The sequence below is a fragment of the Nannospalax galili genome, unplaced genomic scaffold (assembly GCF_000622305.1).
Source record: "Nannospalax galili isolate Female #2095 unplaced genomic scaffold, S.galili_v1.0 scaffold735, whole genome shotgun sequence".
Taxonomy (NCBI): domain Eukaryota; kingdom Metazoa; phylum Chordata; class Mammalia; order Rodentia; family Spalacidae; genus Nannospalax; species Nannospalax galili.
The window spans coordinates 2,584,905-2,601,668 of record NW_008337053.1 but is presented as its reverse complement, the minus strand read 5'-3'; positions in this window follow the sequence as shown (position 1 = coordinate 2,601,668).

The window sequence follows — 16,764 nt, the reverse complement described above, 5'->3', positions numbered from 1 at the left end:
CCCCGCGCGGAGATGCGGCGCTCGGCGGGCGGGGCCGGAAGAGGAAGTCGGGGCTGCTCCCCTCCCCTGCCCCCCTTCCCGCCACACCTCACTCCTCATTCCCCACTCCCCTGCTCCCTCCCCTGCCTGATGCTGGGCCAGCCCTTGATACTTTCCTACCCCAGTCCCTTGAAACCTGCGAAGCCCCTTCCTCCACCGCCACCCTGGTTCCCTTGCTGTAATTTTTCACTGTCCTGGCATGTTTTATTTTTTACTGTGTGGCCTGTCTTACCGAGGGCTTAATCTCTTTCCCCAGAGGGGGTAAAAATGTTCAAGGCCACAGGCTGTTAGCACTTTCAGGACTGTTTAAACTGTGCTAAGACATAATAATCTTTATGTTACTATATCTCTCTTTTCTTCCCTTCTACCCCAGTAGTTTCTGCAGTAAGATGCATGTGATTACATTGTGAAAGTTTTGTTTTGTGTGTCTGTTTCCTTATAGCCATAATTTTAAATAACTTTAACAAGAAAACAAAGTATGAAGCCTTTAGTGGTTTTCCAGTTCCTTATCTAATTTGAAGGGAAGGTTGGTTAAAAAAAGATAATGTGTACTCACATATTCATGTTTTCAGAAAAGTTACGTTTTAAAATTCAGCATCAAGTAATTGAGCTGCTTTTAGTGTTTCAGATTTTGTTTCTATTGACTTTCTTTTCTGAAGTTTCATGTTGGGAACTTTTAACCAGTGTTATTTACACAACAGTGCCACAGTATGTGCAGGTCTTACCTTAGAAACTATAACTTCTCTGACACTATATTTTGTTTACTCTCCAGTTTAAAGGGTCGGTATTAATATGTTCCATATGAAAGGGTCTTTAACAGTTATTAAGAAAATCTAAGCTCCAAGTGTTTGGAGTATTCATAGCTCTGGTTAAAGATGTAAATAGCCTTTAGTGTATTCATAACTTTGCTATGCAGTATTATGAACCTAAGTGAGAGAATGTAAACAAAAACTGTTTCTCAAGGAGAATGACAGTGTAACTGCAGTTACTTTGTCTTTAAGGTGTGTATTGGGTAGTCAGTATTTAGGTACAAAAGGACAATTCAGAGAGTGTAAATTACATAAACCTATCATCTACATACTAAACTTAGAACTTTTATTTTGAATTTCTTAAAAGAGTGCACACCTATAGTTCTATTAATCCTTCTCAACATAAGTTAACATTTAGCACAACAGTACATCACTTCTTCATAGTCACATTGTGTCCATTTTTGAAAAATCTTTATATGTATGAGTGTTTTGCCTCCATGCCTATGCATGCAATTCCTGGGGAAGCCAGAAGACAGCGTTGGATTCCCCCTGGACCTGGAGATATGGATGGTTGTTAGCCACCATGTGGGTGCTGGGAACTCAACCCAGATTCTCTGCAAGAGCAGCTAGTGCTGTTAATCACTGAGCCATCTTTCCAGCCCCAACATTGTAGTTCTTATTAAAAGCTTTGCCCAAACTGGGCATGTGTGATTTGCGCTTGTAATCCTGCCTCTTAGGAGGCTGAGACAGGAGGATAGCTACAAGTTCAAAGCCAGCTGGGGATACAGAGTGAGACTGAAAAAAATCAAACAACAATGAAAAATGACCTCTTTTGCAGAAAAAAAAAAAATACAAGATTTTCATGGTTCCATGGGCTTCACAGACCTAAAGTGTTATTCCTTTTCTGAATTGTAGGTAGCTGTCTCATGATCTGGATTTTAGGCTTTTTATATTGCACTTACACATCTTATTATACCTTACCATACTGATCTTGGGATCTATATACCTCAGGCCCAGGTTGTTGTACACATTTAAGTATTACACCAGGTAGTATACTGATGATAAACTGATGTGATTGTACATTTTGAAGGTCTTTTTCACTGCCAGATAGTATTCTTGATTTTCTGTCTTGTTTGTTTCCTATGGGTTTGTTTTCTTCTTAACTCTCCCTTAAATTTTTTTAAAAATGTATTTATTGTGTGAGTGTATGATGTATGTGTGTGGGCACACAATACATGCCACTGTACATGCAAGTCAGAGGACAACTTTTTGGAGTCAGGAATACATGCCACTGTACATGCAAGTCAGAGGACAACTTTTTGGAGTCAGTTACCTCTTTGAATCTTTACTTTGGTTCTAGGAGTCCTGTGCTCCCCTTCCTTTAACTTCCCTGAGATGGTTTCTCTTCATGGTAGAAGGCAAGAACTGGCTCCCACAAGTTGTCCTCTGACCTCCACATGTGTACCATGGCATGGCATGCATTCCCCCCACCCCCAGCCTCCAGGTAAATAAATGTAAAAAAAAATAAAAAATTAATGCCAGCTCAGTCATTTTATTCCTGTATTCTAGACCCTTGACGCTGGCATTACTTTCCCCTTGATCATGTAATAATAAGATTAACATCTTTTTTCCTTTAAATTTCTATTTATTTGTGTAGTATGTGTGGATATGTGCCTATGGCACACATGTGGAGGTTAGAGGATAATTTTTAGGAGTTGATTCTCTCATTCCACCAAGTGGATTCCAAGGACTGAACTCAGGTTGTCAGGCTTATGTCACAAGTTGCAGAGTCATCTCAAAGGTACAAGGCAAGTATCTTCACCCAGAAGTAGCAAATGATTTTCAGAAGCACAACTCTCACCTCAAAGGGGATATGAGATAGGTTATTCTGGAACCAAATATGAGTTATTATGGTCCTGGAACACAGATTCAGGTAATCCCAAGTTCCATGTTCCAGCATGGAAGCAGTTTCATGAAGTTTTTGTAGTAACAGAACAAAGAAAAGTCGAGAGTCAAGACACTTTTCAAATACATTGGTGGAAACATTACGAATTTATAACAAAAGAGGAATCTCAGCTATAGGCCTCAGATGCTATCTGATAACACTTAGCTTTTTAGTTGGTGAGAGCCAGGGCTTTGTTAATACATTCCAAATGGTGTTTTATCTGTTAACCACAGGTAAGTCAGAAACTGAGGTGAGCAAGGAGTGGCTAGTTAGAGTGCTAAAGATAGCCCAAGATAAATTGTAATTAGGCTTTGGACCTGCAACATTCCAGATTCTCCACATTCACTGAAGTTTCATCAATGGATAAGCCTTTGCAAAAGGTCGAGTTTCAAGATGCAGTTTTTCTGGGAACTTTCCTTCACAACTTCCACATCCTTATAGAAGAAGCAGAAGGTTTAATATTGGAAAGACCCTGAGGGATCCTCTAGACTACCTTCCTCATTGTGTCATCTTTGTGTCAGGGCAACCTCACTGTATATTTTGAACTCAAGCTACACCACAACTGGCAGTTCTAATGATTTTTAATTGTGTGTGTGTGTGTGTGTGTGTGTGTGTGTGTGTGTGTGTGTGTGTGAGAGAGAGAGAGAGAGAGAGAGAGAGAGAGAGAGAGAGTCTTGCCTGCATGTATGTAAGTGTGCCCGTGTCATGCAGTGCCCAAGGTCAGAAGAGATCGTCAGATCCCCTGGAACTGTAGTTACAGATGGTTGTCAGCTGCCATGTCGGGGCTGGGAATCGAACCCAGGTCTCTGAAAAAGCAGCCTGTGCTCTTAACCACTGAGCCATCCCTCCAGCCCCCATGATTTTTAAATCCATTAAACATCTGGGTCTAAAACCAAAAAGACTGTATGTCAGGTAGTTGTCTTGGTCTTGCTATAAGTCCATTTCATGATTTTTTTCTTACCCACTCCAGCCCCTACCCCCAACTTCAACTATTAGATGTCTGTCTCACAGTGCAGTCTGGGGATTTGTTTCAAAGAGAATGAGTGACCTATAGTCTGAATCTGTTTTCTAAAATTCCTCCAAAGTTCTCTGAAGATTCCTGAGTCTCTCATAATGTTTTTATTAAAGTTCTATTTATTTCTCCTTTATATCCTTTTAACTCAAAGAACCATTTGTAGTTCTTTCTGGTCTTCCCTCTTCTCCCAACCTCCAGAGGAATGCTGATGTGTTTAGTTACAGGATGGTCAGCCCCCTGCTGTGCTGCTGTGCTTTGTAATGGACTGAGCCATCCTCCCAAATTCATTTGATAAATTCTTAGCCCCCAGTGTAGTGGACTCAAAATAATCATGTTTAGATGAGGTCATGAGTATGGGACTCGAATTGTAGGGTCAGTGTCCATATTAGAAGAAGCTCCAGATAGTCATGTGAAGACTCCATGAGAAGTCAGAAAGAGCCCTTCCTAGAAACTAACCCTCCTGGAAACTTGAGTTTACTTTTCTAGCATCCAAGACTCTTTATTGTTTAATATATTGTTCAAGTAACCATTATATGGTATTGTGGTGTTTTTTGTTGTTTTGTTTTTTGTTTTCTTGAGACAGGGTCTCCCTGTTGCCTCAGCTGGCTTGGAACTCACTATGTAGACCAGGCTGGCCTTGAACTCACAGAGATCTTCCTGCCTCTGCCTCCCTTGGTTCAGTTCCCAGCACCCCTTTGGTGGCTAACAACCACCAGTAACTCTAGTTCCGGGGGATATATTGCCATCTTCTGGCTTCCACAGGCATTACACACAGAGTGTGCTTAAATAAATTCAGGCAAAACAGTCATACACATAAAATGAAAGTAAATTAAAAAGAAAACACACACACACACACACACACACACACACAAAAAAAAAACACTTGAAGGGCCAGGGTTATGACCCCGATGGTAGAGTGCTTGCCTAGCATTCATAAAACACTGTAGAAAACCAGGTGTGATGGCACATCCCTACAGTCCCAGCCCTGGAGGTAGAGGCGAGAACATTGGCAGTTCAAGGTCATGCTTGGCTACCTAGGGAGTTTAAGGCCAGCCTGCAATACTTGAGACCCTGTCTCAAAAAATAACAACAGGGCCTGGAGAGATGGCTCAGCGGGTAAAAACGTTGTTCTTGCAGAGGACCCAGTTCAAATCCCAACACCTACATGGCAGCTAACAAGTCTCTAGAACTCCAGTTCCAGAGGATCTGACAGCCTCTTCTGACCTCCATGGGCATTGCATGACATGGGTGCATGCAGGCAATACACGCATACACATAAAATTAAAAAAATAATAATAAAAATAATTTTTAAAAATAACAAAAAGCAAGCAAACAAAAAGAAAAAAATAAAAACAAATCAACAACAAAATACACAACTTGACATTTGGTCTATTTATGAAAAACTAAGCCTTAAAGTCTTAGGTATTATCCTTTTCCCTAACATATGAAATGTTAAAAGAATAATTTTTTAGTTTTTTTGTTTGTTTGTTTTCTGGGACAGGGTCTTGCTATATTGCACACATTGCCTTGGACTTTGTTATATAGCTGGGCTTACACTGAATTTCCAGTCCTTCTGCCTTAGCCATCCAAGTGCTGGGATTACAGGTATACACCACTGTGTCTGGTTTAAATGATTCTTTGATCTCCTTTATCCCTTAATTCAGCTTTATCATGCTACTATACCCTATGGTCTTAAATCTATTCTGCTTTATTTGTATTAACTGTCTGGTCTTGTAGGGATTTGATTTAGTGCAGTCTAATATAAATAAAAACCCTCTAAAAAGTTGAATTCTACCTTTACTTAGTAAGATTATTTAGGGAAAGTAAGGAAGAAGGCTAGATCCAGGAATCAAGTAGAATTAAGCCCATGAAGGAGGAACTCCATTGACTCATTCATTGTTGTAGCTCCTAGATCCCATAGACTGTACTGAGTGAGCGAATGACCACCTTGTCTCCTCTCCAGTACATGTCAGCCCTTATACTGCATGTCCCAGATCTCCAAGCACAAGCAAAGATCCTGGTCCTGTTTTTCACATGGCCCACAGATTATTCTTATGCCCTGTAATCCCTTTATTTGATGCTTTAACTCTCACCCACAATTTAAGTAATTAAGGTTATGCTTAATTTGTGGATCTGGGTCTGGTCACTTTCAGTGCATCATTTCTCTACAGCTTAAGTCCTGGATGAGAAACAATGTACGTTGGCTGGTTTATGTTACAGAAGGAAGAGTACGATTAGAAAGTTGCTGAGGGCTGACTTTAGAGCTTGTGTCATTCAAGCACAGTTCCAACTCTGCCTTTCCCTGCAGAGGTTCCTTTCTACTCATTCTATGCTTCTATTGACTTAAACCTGACATCTGTATAAAGGAAAAAGATGTTTGTAAAGAAAAGGATGCGGCCTCCATTTTTGGATGGAAAGAGAATGGGTAAATAACAGTTGCTTGTCCATATTTACTCATGGTCACATTGCCACTTTATATATATTGTAGCTTAGAATATAGTTTTTTTTTTTGTCTTTTCGAGACAGGGTCTCCCTGTAGCCCCAGCTGTCCTGGAACTCACTATATAGACCAAGCTGGCCTTGAACTCATAGAGATCCGCCTGCCTCTGCTGGGATTAAAGGGGTGTGCCACCACACCCCGCTAGAATATAGATTTTAATTGATGTGACCTGGGTTTGACACACTGAAAGGGGGTGGTGACACTGGGACCCAGCAGCACATCTACTGAAGAATTCTGAATGAATTGATAGAAGGAATTAGAACTGGTGGCCAAAACACCAGCAGACTGCAGGTACAGTGTGTCTTAGTTAATCTTCTTGTTGCTATGATTACCTAACAACAACAACAAAAAACAACCCACATGTTTGTTTTGGCTCACAGTTTGAGAGTACAGTTCATCATGGTAGGGAAAACATATCAGGAGCATGAAGTGGCTAGCCACACGGCATCCACAGGAAGTAGAGATGAACGCCGGTGCTCAACTGGCTTCCTCATTTCTCCCTTTTTATTTAGTCCAGGACCCCAGCCCATGTGTGTTGCTGCCCGCATTCAGCATATGTCTTATCTCCTCAGTCAAACCTCTCTGGAAACACCTGACAGACACACCCAGAAGTATGTTTTCTAGGTCATTCTAAATCCTGTCAAGTTGTCAGTGAAGATGAAACATTACAAAATGTGACTCTCAACTCAAGAAAACTCCTGGAGGACCCCAGTTCCATCTAGAAGACAAGTGCTTACTCTGATGTTCAAGAGAGTCTATAGCCATGCACTGTGATCCAGTGTCTGAGTATTCCATGGGTGCTTGCCGCAAGTGCAGAGTCATGCTAGAAAGAGATGTGACTAAGACCTACTGGGTCACAGTTTGCATTTCAACAAGAACGTTAACGTTCTGGGAGTCCCAATCTGTAATGAAGGCTGAGAAATTATTTTATAAATGTGCTTAAAAAGCATAACATCCAGGAAAAGAGAAAAACCATGCTTGGTAGGGCTTTTTTTTTGTTTTTGTTTGTTTAAATAAATCTCTTGTGCTTTTAATATTTATTACAAACTGGCAGTAAATAATAGGTGTGAATTTCAGAGTCCTTAGGCTAGTAATCAAAGCACAGAGCATTTCTTTATTTTTATTTTATTTTGAGAGTTTCGTTCTTGAGTATTTGTATTATTCCCACCCCTCCCAGTCCCCCTCCAACTCCTTCCATGACCCCCAACTCCCTCTCAATTATTTGTTTTCTTCTTTGATTATTACTGTTACCTATACATACATTTATGTATGAATATATATGTATTATGTATGTACATACACACATACGTGTTAGTGCTGGGCCTGTTTATTGGTGGTCATGTGTACCTGTGTTTAGGGCTGCCCACTTGGGATTAGATAACGTCTCAGGGAGCTGGTCCCTGGAGAAAACTGATCTTCCCTCAGCATCTATTGATTGCCTGCCAGCCCTTCATCTAGAGATGGGTCCATGTGACATTTCCCCCATTCACCTTGGCGTGTCAACTGGTTTTATCATTATTCAGATCTCATTAGACTACCATACTGTAGATATTTCATTGGTACAGTCTCCCTATCATACCTAGAATGCATTAACTAGCAGCAGATGTCTTCCTCTGGCTCTTACAATCTTTCTGCCCCTTCTGTGATGTTCATGAACCTTAGGTGTAGAGGTTGCATTGTAAGTGTGTCATGTAGGACTGGGGACCTCTCAGTCACTTATTCTCTATATTTTGATAGTTGTGGAACTTTGTAATTATCTTCATCTATTGCAAAAAGAAGCTTCTTTGATGCGTCATGGTGAGAGGTACACTTGTCTGTAAATATAAGGTTATGTATTTAATATATAGTAAGAAATTATGATGGTCTAGGAAAGTGACAGAAGTAGTTTCTCCTCTGGGGTCAGTGACCTCTCTAACCATGTGTACTTGACTGTGTTTATAGTACCATGCATGAATTCCCTCCAGTTGAGTGTCCTAATTGCAAGTCCAATTAAACAGCTGTTGATTACCCCCAAGATAAAAGCGCTACTATTGGGCTGGAGAGATGGCTCAGAGGTTAAGAACACTGGTTATTCTTGCAGAAGACCCGGGTTCAAATCCCAGCACCCACACGGCAGCTAACAACTGTCTGCAACTCCAGTTCCAGGGAATCTGACAGCCTTTTCTGTCTTTCTCAGGCATTGCACACACAGGTGCACTTACCTGCACGCAGGCAATACACGCATACACATAAAATAAAATAATAAAATAGTGCCACTATTGTCCCAATAGAAATAATTTGCTGGTCCGAGGAAAGCTAGTCTTGGGTGGGGGCAGGGGGCTTCAAGGTCAGTCCCAGCTAAATTATTCCAAGTCCTGTGTTCAAAGTACGTCGTGTCTTCAGCAATAGGGTCTTAACCTCAAGTTCTGGGAGGCACTCAAGGGCTGTGGCAATAACCTGTATTATTTTGTGAGTCTCTTCGATTACCCTGACCAGCATCTGACAGGGAGGCTTCCCTTGCCTGGCACTATGATTTTTGTTTTATAGCCTTCAGCTATACACATGTAGCTTAAATTATTATATGTATATGTTTCGGTAGGCTTATTAAATAATACATTTCCCTTTGGCTTTTCACATTACCTAAGCATTCTTAATCTCTCTTTCCTTTCTCTCCACCTGTATAACCCTCACTTCTCCCTCCCCAATTAAAGTAAGCCCCATTTTCTCCACTTTCCTTGTGTCCTCCTATCCCCCTGTCTCGAGCTCATTCTTCAGCTCTCCTCCCATGGTTCCTTTCTGTTTTCCTGGCTCCTGCAGTTATATCAGGATATATATCACATCTAAGGATTTGGAGCTAGGATCCACAAATGAGAGAACATGCCTTGCTTATTTTTCTGAGTCTGAGTTATCTCGCTTCCTATAGCAGTTTCTAGTTCCAACCTGGCTGAACTCAGGCTGTCAGGTTTGTGTGGTAACTGCTTTTGCCTGCTGGGCCATCTTGATGGCTCTATTTAATTTATTTTGAGTCTCAGTCTTGCTGTGATTCTCAGGCTGGACTTAGATTTGTAATTCTTCTGCTCTCTGTGCATGCACTACCTACTTCACAATTTTGGAACATTTTCACCACCGCAAAAAGAAACCCAGTAAGTGAAATTCAGAGGATTTTTAAAGCGGAACTATTCAGTATGATGCTATGATCGTGGATATATATCTTTCCTTATATGTTTGACAGAATGAATAATGAGTGTTAGTTAGCTTTCCATGACCGTGACAGCACACCCAAGAAAATCAACCTGAAAGGGGGAATGATTTATTTACTTGTGGTTTCAGAGATTTCAGTCCATAGTCACTTGAATCTGTGGCCTTTGGGCCTATGATGAGGCAGTGAGCACATCATGGCAGGGAGCCCATTGCTGAGGATGCAGCTTACCTCATGGTGATCAGGAAGCAAAGTAAGACGTAAAGGACACGGTAACTCAGATCCCAATATCCCTTTCAAAGATTTTCCTCTATCCCAGTGACCTAACTTCCTACCAGTTCTTGTCTCCCAAAGGTTCCACCTTCCCCTCTCCCCCAATATTGCCACAAACTGGTGATCAAACCTTAGGCATATGGACTTTAGGGGAACATTTAAGATCCAAATGATAACATTCCACCTCTGACCCTAAAGAGCACATATGCACACGTCTCACGATGCAAAATGCATTTAGTCCATCTTCTCCAAGAGTTCCCCGAGTCTTAACCATGCTAGTACTACTCAAATTGCTGAAATCTCCTCTGCAGACAAACTCTAAGCTGTAAGGTCCTGAAAAAAAAAAAAAAAAAGGAAAAACAAGCTGCATGCTTGAATATATCAGTGTTATGGGGTAAACATTCTCATTACAAAAGAGTGGGATTAGGGTTCTAGAAAGGGAAGCTCCCATAGTTCAATGTCTCACACGTGCGACTGTGTGCCAGCTTGGGTGCCTGTTGCCTTGCCGGCTGCTACCTACGTGGCCATGGTCTCAGGCTGGCTCTGCTCATTGCCCAAGGGAAGCATCCTGTGTCCGTGGCCTATGTTCCTGGGGGTCTCCCTTATAGTTCTGCCCTCGCTCTTACAGCTTTACACATCACTTGCCAGGGCTTGCTTGCAGGGACTCAGATGCTGCCACACTTTCCAGTGTCTCAGGCTTCTTTTGAAGTCTCAGTAGAAACTAACTTGGTGACTCTTATATTCTTCATGCCAGCAAAACTGTAGCCACATGGTCAATGTCAAGCTCTGCTATCAGTGGGAGTGATTCATAGGCCCACCTGAACCACAACTGCAGCAGCTTCTGAGGGTCTTTATTGCTGAACGTGACAGAATTAACCCTGGGAAACAATTTTCCAGACTGGCTTGTGCAAGCAAAGTGCCTTGATGCTCTCTTCTCAAATGCAAGGTCTGCACTTTATACCTTTGAGCCTTTGATGACTCCTGAGGTGCCCTCAAGCCATCTTTAATATTGTCCCAGAGTAAAGTACTTGACATTTTTTTCTTTTCTTGAGACAGTATCTTAGGTATCCCAGACTGACCTCAAGCTCCCCAAGAATGGCCTTGAGCTTTTGTTTCTCCTGAGTGCTGAATTACCATCATGCTGAATTACCAGCATGCACCCGCATACTCAATCTATAAGATGCTGGGGACCAAACCCAAGGCTTCTTGATTAAACAAACACTCTTCCAACTGAGCTACATCCCCAGCCTGATGCGGACTAAGGTTTTTGGGGAGTGGGTTTTGTTGTTGTTTCCTTTTGTTAATAGTGCTGATCTCTTTCCTAACTGTAACTTCGTTGTTTACAGCATTAAACATGTCCCTTTTCTTGTCAAACTGCATGTTTTCAAATCTTGCTGTGCTTTTTCCTCCTGGTTCTCACTGTAAATCTTAACTAGAAAGAAGAACTCAGTGATCCCCATGCTACACAGCCTGAATGCTGTGCTACCTTGAAATTTCCTCTTCCATATCAATCACCTTTAAATTCAACCCCCCATAATCTCAGGGCATGGACAAAATGAAGACAAATTTTTTGTCAGAATGGAACATGCATTACTTTTCACCTAATTCCAGATAGAATCATCATTTCCAACCAAAATTTCATGAGCCTAGCCTTTACTGTCCACATTCCAATCAGCATTCTGCTCTTCTGTTCATTCCCCAGAATTGCCTACATCAACACAAAAGCACAGCTCCCATCTCACAGGAGATAAGAAATAGTTTATTCTAGGTTGGGCGTGGTGGCACATATCTTTAATCCCAGCACTCCGGAGGCAGAGGCAGTTGGATCTCTGTGAGTTCAAGGCCAGCCTGGTCTCCATAGCGAATCCAGGCCAGCTGGGGCTACAGGGAGACCCTGTCTCAAAAAGACAAAAAAAAAAAAAAAAAGAGAGAGAGAGACAGATAGTTTATGAGTGACCATGGCCAGGGAACACAGATTCAGGTTACCCCAAATTCTGTGTTCCAACATGGAAGCTTTTTTCTTGAAGTTTTTATAGTAACAGAACAAAATCAAGACACTTTTCCAGGTACTTTGGTGGAAACATTAAGTAGGCAGATTCAGCAAAAGAGGAATCTCAGCTTTAGGCCTCAGGTGTTACCTGATGACACTCAGCCTTTTGGTTGGTGGGAGCTAGGGCTTTGTTAATACATTCCAAAAGGTCTTTTATCAGTCACAGGATGTTAAGTCAAAAACAAAGTGGGCAAGGAGTGGCTCCTTAGGGGCTAAAGATTGCCCAACATAAATGGTAATTAGGCTCTGGACCTGTAACATTCCAAACTTTCCATAATCACTGAAGTTTTAATCAGCTGATTAACCATTGCATAAGGTTGATTTTCAAGATGCAGTTTTTCTGGGAACTTTTGTTTACACCTGTTAAGCTCTTTATACAGAATTGCAGGCTGGTCCTTTAAACTTTTCCAGACTTTTCCTGCAAACTAATGCCAAACACTTATGAACTACATCATTAGGTATAGTCACAAGCAATAACCTTACTTCTTGGTACTAATTTTCTTAGTTTCTGTGGTGACTTGAATGGGAATGTCCCCCATAGGCTCTAAGTATTTGGACATTTTGTCCCCACTTGGTGGCACTGTTTTGGGAGGTCTTAGTGTGGCCATGCTGGAGGAAGCACGTCACTAGGGGTGGGCTTAGAGAGTTCTTAAGCCTTGCTGAACTCCTGTGGCTCTCTGCTTCCTGTGCCTGCTTGAAGATGTGAGAGCTTAGCTTCTGCTCCTACTCCAGCCACCTCTGCTGCTATGCCTCCCTGCCATGTTGAACTCTTGCCCCTTTGGAGCCATAAGCTCAAATAAACTCTTCCTTTTATAAGTTCCCTTGGTCATAGTGTTTCTGTCATAGTAACAGAAAAGTAACTAATACAGTTTCTGTCACTGTGACAAAATGTCTGAGAAAAATCAATGTAAAATGAAGAAAGATAAGTTTTTAGTTCATGGTTTCAAACCATGGTCTCTTGACCTGGGTGCCTTTGGGCCTGTGGCAAGATGGTACAACATGGTAAGGAGCCTATGGCAGAAGAAACTAACATACTTCTGCCAGGAAGCAGAGAGAAGGAAGGAACCCGGGCCCTAATACCCTCTTCAAGGGTCTGTACCTCCCCTCCTCCCAGTGAATTAACTTCGTTTGTAGGCCCCATCTCCTGAATGTTACACCTCCTCCAGGTATTGCCACAGGCTGAGAACCAAGCCTTTAGCACATGAGCCTGTGGGGGAATACTTAAGATACAAACCAAACAGTGGACAACACCAAGAGTGAGCCTTGGTGTAACCTGTGGGCATTGAGAGGGTAATGATACATCAGTGTAGGTTCATCAAGTATAATGAATGTACTGCTTTGATGATGGGCGTTTTGACGGTGAGGGAGGCTGAGGTGAAAAAGGTTATATGGGAACTCCATGCTCAATATTGCTGTGGCCCTAAAGCTGCTCTAAAAGTATCCTTTTATGAAAGAAACAAACTAACCCATACCCTTTAGCTATCACTGGTCTAGTCCCACATTCCACCAAGTCATAAGTAACCAGTAAACTCCCAACAATTAGGCTTTTCTATCTTTTGCTTGCACAAATGTTTGGCAAGACAGTAGATGTATTATTAATAATACTGTTTTGTTTTGTTTTGTTTTTTTCCTGTCTTTTTGAGACAGGGTCTCCCTGTAGCCCCAGCTGGCCTGGAACTCACTATGTAGACCAGGTTGGCCTCAAACTCACAAAGATCTGCCTGCTTCTGCCTCCCAAGTGCTGGGATTAAAGGCATGCACCACCATGCCTGGCATAACAGCACACCATTTCTATACTTTCTAACACAAGGTGACATTGAATCATCTCTGCTGTGAGAATCCATTCATAGCCACCAAGTAGGTAACTGAAAAAACAGTACATTTTTCTCATCCACATCTCATGACTCTTTGTAATTTGATGTCATGTCTTCTGAATTCCATATACTTGCTCACATCTGTAAGCAAGTGAAGATGAGTATGCCAGAAAGCCATCTGATCCAAATGCAGAGACGATATTGAGGTAGACAAGCATAGTTTAGAACATCCCCATACATGCAGTGACTTGTATGAAATCACCAATTTTGTAGGCCAAAAATGGTCAAAAACATTGTTCAACCAAATGTGTGCTTTAGCTTTAGAGGCTTGTATGTCATCTTTATTGGTCAAGCCCTCCCTCCCTCCCTCCCTATTTAATTTACTTAGTGGGTGTATCTGTGTTCTCTTCTTCTACTGGGTGGATCTCAGGGATTGAACTCAGGTTATCAGGCTGGGCAGCATGTGCTTTTAAATGCTGAGCCATCTCACCAGACCTCTTTGTCGATTTAGAAAAATATTTACTCACAGAAGAGACAGGAAGAACCTGTGTCGACCTAAGGTTGATGGAAATGGTGACGGGAAGCAGTGTTCTAAACTTCTTAGGAAATTTCTGCATTTCAGGCTCTCCCCACCCCTCACCCCTGCACATTAGTTCCTCTATTTAATCACTCCTTACGTTTCGCCTTTATTTCCAGGTAATGAAAAGTGAAACAAAGTATTCTGGTTCTTTTTAAAAATTACTTTAAGTGTTTATTTATTTATTTATTATTTATTCATTTATTTGGTCTTTTTGAGACAGGGTCTTCCTGTAGTCCCAGCTGACCTGGAACTCAGTATATAGACCAGGCTGGCCTTGAACTCACAGAGATCCGCCTGCCTCTGCCTCCCCAGTGCTGGGACCAAAGGTGTGTGCCATCACACCCGGCTAAATGATTATTTATTTATTTATTTATTTATGTGTCTGTGTGCACATGTGCCATAGCATACATGTAGTGGTCAGAGGACAACTTGTGGAAATCAGTTCTCTCCCTCTACCATATGGGTCCCAGGGATCAAACTGTGATTATCAGACTTGTAATAAGCACCTTTTATCAACTGAGCTATTTTACTGGCCTGTCTAGCTCTCCTGTATTTCTTACCTTACACTCTGCATTGGCATTTTTGGATAGGCAGTTGAAGAATCTGGAAAAACGTGAGTGCAATATTTTTAATTACTTAGAAGTAATCATGTACCTTTTTAAACCTTAGGTGCTAGTAGAAAATAGAAGGTAAGAGAGGGTGAGAGGTTTTGAGTGCATCCTTCTGCATGACTGTGAACAACAAAGTCATAACTCATAAGAGAGTGGGGAAGAAAATGTCAGGCTGAAAGGGAGGGAGGGCATTATTACATCACAATGAGAATCCTTCTGGGGGTGCAGCCCTTAAAACAGGGGCCACAGTTGATTTCATAAGAAAGTGACCTCTCTTCCTCAAAGAATGAGTTCTAGACAATTGTGTTTCTATACTTCTGAGCTACTTCAAATAAAAATAAATAGGTTCATTTGAGGACTTACCCTCTTTGGGAAATTTGATCAAATCTATATATAATGTTAGGGTCCGTGACTCAGTGGGTCTCTTCTGGAGAACAATTTTACGAATATGGAGATGCAAGAATCAGACAGAGTTTTATTAAACCAGCTAGCTGGGGTCGACTGTCCTTTCCCAAAACATGCAGGTCTGGTTAGAACAATCGACCCTGAGACAATTTTAGGTAAAGATTATATAAGCTTCTACAACCATTACACAAAAGCCCATGTTTATACAGCCAATAGTTTCAAAGCAAGCATTTCACAAACCAATAACTTTAAAACAAGAAAAATGTTACAGCTCCCTTCAGGTGTCTCAATTGGGGAGAGATTATTGGTATGTGCTTGGTATGACTCTTTCTTGTTATCTTGTGTAAGCAGACATGACATGACACAGAACAGGTCAGGCTCCGGGGGTTGTAGCACTTTGCCTCTATCTCCGGATGCCTGTGTCTCTAGTTGAGTTAATTGGTTACAAGCAGTAAATTTAAACAAGTAAATTCAAGCAGTAAATTCAGGCAAGTAGTATATTCAAACAAACAGTAAATTGCTCTTTCCCTAACATTTTCCCCCTTTTTATTCTAGGTCAGACTGAGGAATCTTCCTCAGCAATGTCTAGGGCTTGGTATTTCTGGTGAAGAACCCAGAGATGGATAGTATCGATCTTTTCCTGAACAAACCTTAGTAGCCTATTTATTATGTAGGGACCAATTGTGACTAGTATCAATAGAATAACTATAGGTCCTGCGATAGCTGAGAGGAGAGTTGTAAACCATGGTTTATGTGTGAACCAGGACTCGAACCAGCTTTCACTATTTTCATACTCCTTGCGCCTCCTCTCCAGGTCCTTTTTTTAACTTGGTCAAAGATTCCCTGACTGCCCCTGCCTTGCCCACATAGAAACAGCATGCCTCTTTTAAAGCTGCACAGAGCCCGCCCTCTTTTAGGAATAGGAGATCCAAGCCCCTTCTGTTTTGTAGCACCACCTCTGATAAGGAAATGAGAGATTGCTCCAAGTCTGACATTGTTTGCCGGAGCTGTTCTAAGTCTCTGTCAATTGTGGTTCCCTCTTCTTTTGGAGTGGACTCTGTTTTTCCTCCCAATAGGAGAGGAGGGATTCATGAGAGTGGTATGAAAGATGGGGCAGAATGGCCATAAGTACACAAAATTCATTATTAGCATTAAATACAGAGGTGGATAGGGCTGGGGTGAGGCCCGTTTTTGAACAGAGCCACCAGCCCGAGGTGGGTACAATCCACTTCCCCTGCTCCCACAGGGTGTTATTACATGAGGAGCATAACTGGTTTGGGATGTTGGAACTGTGCCTACACACATGCCAGAGGCCAAAACCTGGGCAAGAGTAAGTCCTCATGGTCTCCCGTCCCAATAGGTGGGATGAGAGTTGTTGAGAGTATAGGAACTATTTTTCACGATAGCCTCATAAAAGGGTGGGGCTCCTGGGCAACACAGCCAACATGGGTCAGTGAGGGAGGGAGTGGTATGATTAAGGGTCTCTACTACAGCTAGCACCATCTCCCACATAGGGTTGCTGGAAGTCTGTGATTCCGCAGCCGTCCCTGGCCTTTCCGTAGCTGGGGCTGCTGATGTTGTTGTTGTGCCTAATGGCTTGAAGGG